The 3,648-nt window shown below is 38.3% G+C and overlaps 1 pseudogene; it reads left to right on the top strand.

The window, feature by feature from the left end:
• The first annotated feature begins 2,126 nt into the window (after window positions 1-2,126).
• LOC149548313 (phosphatidylinositol 4-kinase gamma 5-like) lies at window positions 2,127-3,648 on the top strand (annotated as a pseudogene).

The following is a 3,648-nucleotide window of genomic DNA, read 5'->3' as shown; positions in this document are numbered from 1 at the left end:
AACTAAATTGAAAGAATGGTGGAATATAGAGTTTGAAGGTACTTCCCTCTTTAGAATTACTTCCAAGCTAAAAAAATGTTAAAAGGGAAGTCAAAAAATGGAACAAGAACAACTTTGGGAACATTTCTAAGAACAAATCTACAATTAAGGAGGATATTATTAATATTTAGGAAAAAATACAGAAGGAAGGTTATACCTCTAATCTCCTCCTTGAAGAGAATGAAAAGCTTGTCCAATACCATGACATCATTGTTAAAGAAGAAATATTTTGGAGATAGAGATCCTGATTGTTATGGTTGAGAGAAGGGGATAAAAATACTAAGTTTTTCCATCTTTCCACTCTAAAGCATAGGGCCAAAACTCACATTTCACATCTTAAAATGGGTGATGTGAAAATTGTTGATGATAAGCCTATCATGAAAGAGATGGTGACTTTTTTCTCTTCCCTTATGATGGTTGATTTTAACATTATTGCTCGGATAATTTTTACGAGAGAGTTAATTAGATTAATTTTGGAAAACTGGAGAGAGATAGAGAGAGAGATTATTTTTCACTATTCGAACTATTCTCTCTCCTCGTACTTTAACTTCTAGAGAGAAGTTTTGGTTTGAGTTTTGATTACTTTCTCTCCCTCAATCTTCTCTCTCCACATACTTTTCTCTCTCCACGTACTCCAACCTTTAGAGAGAAGTACGGGTTTTGGTTATGGGTTTAAGTTTCACTTTTTCTCTCTCCGTGTACTAAAATCTTCTCTCTCCCCATACTCTAACTTTTTTCCCTAATCTTAACCTGGGGATTTCAAGAATCTGAACTCTTATATTTTCAAGAAAATGAAATGACATTCAATGTGCAAGGGATTAATAAATGTTTCATAGAGAGCCTGTAGAGTTTGAAAAGAATGACAAATGCATATTGTCCTTGTAAAGTTAATTCATATTCTCAGGTTTGGTATTGATAGAGAGCATGAAGTTTTCTTGATACATCAGACAACACCATTATTTGGAAAGTATGATTACAAGGAGAGCCTTAGGTGGAAAACTTCTTCTAAATCAGCAACATGAATGGCTCACATAAATCAACAATGAACAAAGGTGATTGGGCAAGTGTGTATCTCATATCAAAGATCATGGAAGCCTATCAACTATTTGGTGGAACCGCAGCTCAATACTCCCTTGTACTCACACATCCTAACATGATTAGGAACAACTTTATGAGAAATAAAATATAGGTGGTAGATGTAAGGCAAGTGAATTGTTTGACAGAATGCGTTCACCCTCAACTAAAGCATAGACAAATGATGTGACACAGCATTGACAAGGCTGTAGGTGTAAAGATGAATCTTAGGAAGGCTCAATGTCAAAACATAGACATTTCATACAAACCATTTGACATAATGTCTTCTATGTACCTGAATTACATTTTGTTTATTGTGACCAACCCATGAGCATCCAGAACTATAGAGGTTGCGATGTAGGTTTCTTGATCAATGATTTCATGATAAGAATGGTGATAGATGATGTAATCAGAACTATGTGAGCCACACATGGAGAGTTTCCTAATGGGTTAGAAATAGGAAATGAAGGAGGGGTATGTAAACTCTCTGTGTGACCAAAGATTGCATGAGTGATGAGGCACGTAATCAATTTGACCAGCTTCTCCTCATTCTCCAACTCACAACACTCATCACGGTGAAAGCATAGACAAAATAGGTGCACTTTTCCATTGAAGGCCAGTCTTAAGAAATGTGGCAGCAAGAATGGTGGTCAGCCAGTAGTAAAGTGAGTGACTTTCTTGAAAAATTGTATCTCTACCTCCCCAGCCGTGGTACTTCAAGGAACTATAAACAAGTATAGATGCCTTCGACAACGTGACTGGTATTGTATCTTGTTCTCTGAGTGTTATTGTTCATTCCTTGGATGACCACATCAAGTATACTATGAGTGTTTCGATTGGGTGGGAGCTCCTTCTTGGCACTCCCATACACTTAACGTACTTGGAAGCAATTTGCAAATACTAGTGGTTTGGTTACTCTGCTCCCAAAGTAGAAGCTACAACTACTAGTGCTACAGAAACAAGTATGGAGGTATTGAAATAGTAGGTTTTCATGATTGTTGAGAAATCATTTTGTCTTCCAAATACGCAAGGTACCCTTGGCTGGAATCTTGTTGTGGAAGCCAACTACAGGTCCAAGGAAAGCCTATACCTCTCAACATGCCTTCGCCGATTGATTGTCCTATATGAACATGGATGGCTATTGCTATTGGGGAGGAGGTTCAGGTTGCGAACAAGAAATATTATGACCTCAAAGATGCTACAGGAAAAGCTTCACATAGGCGGCGTGTATTTGTCCAAACAGATACTGGAAGTGTGCTGGGTATTGAGCTGGATAGGGCAGACAATGCAAATACTGTTAAAAAGAAAATGCAATTGGCATTGAATGTACCAACTGAAGAGACTGCGCTCACCTTTGGCAACATGGCATTGAAGAATGATCTAAGCATGGTCAGAAATGACTCTCCCCTTTGCCTCACTAGAGGAGACATCCACAAAAGCTCTTCTATGCCTTGCCTTTCTCCAAGAGTTGATAGTCTGCCATATAGAGATAGGAGTGGACCATTGGATATTTTTGGTGGTTCAAGTGGCCATTCCAAGATAAAGAAATTGATAAAGCAAGCAGTCAGGGCAGTTGAATGTGGTGTAGATCCCATCCCTGTTCAACGAGGGCTTGGTGGAGCATACTATTTCCGTGATATTCTAGGTAAAAGCATAGCTATTGTAAAGCCTACAGATGAAGAGCCCTTTGCCCCTAATAATCCCAAGGGTTTTATTGGAAAGATTTGAGACAACCTGGGTTGAAGAGATCAATAAGAGTGGGAGAAACAGGTGTCCGAGAGGTTGCCGCTTACCTTCTAGATCAGGATGAATTTGCAAAGGTGCTTCCAATGGTGCTTGTTAAAATATCACACTCAATTTTCCATATTAACAATGTTATGACTGCAACTAAAACCTTAAACGATAAATAGTCCATTAGTAAGATTGCTTCATTTCAGCAGTATGTTGAACATAATTTTGATGCCAATGACCGTGGGACATCCAGTTTCTCTGTTACCGCTATTCACAGGATTGGAATTCTAGATATAAGAGTATTAAATACCAATAGACATGCAGGCAACATTCTTGTCAAAACTTTCGACACAGATTTCTTCAAGTATCGTCAAATGGGTGATGCAGTTGAGCTTATACCTATAGACCATGGCCTCTGCCTTCCAGAAACATTGGAGGATCCTTATTTTGAATGGCTTTCATTGGCCCCAGGCCTCTATACCATTTTTAGAGGTTGAATTAGAATATATAAGCCATCTTGATGCTTTGAGGGATGCCAATATGCTGAGAACAGAGTTACCTATGATGAGGGAGTCTTCTTTGAGAATTCTCATACTCGACACAATTTTTCTAAAAATGGTTGTTGCTGGTGGATTGTGTCTTGTAGAGATTGGAGGAATGATGGGTTGAGAGATTTATGACATAGAAGAGGAAGCAAGCGAGTTGGAGTTAGTTTGTTTGCAAGCTAAGATTGAGACTGATCAACAAATCTCCACTGCAAATTGTGAGTTAATGGAGGATTTATCTGAAGTAGTCTACAACTAA

Source organism: Cupressus sempervirens, chromosome 7 (genome assembly GCF_028749045.1).
Source record: "Cupressus sempervirens isolate cs-2001-9-10 chromosome 7, ASM2874904v1, whole genome shotgun sequence".
Taxonomy (NCBI): Eukaryota; Viridiplantae; Streptophyta; class Pinopsida; order Cupressales; family Cupressaceae; genus Cupressus; species Cupressus sempervirens.
This window is presented reverse-complemented; position numbering and strand designations above follow the sequence as displayed.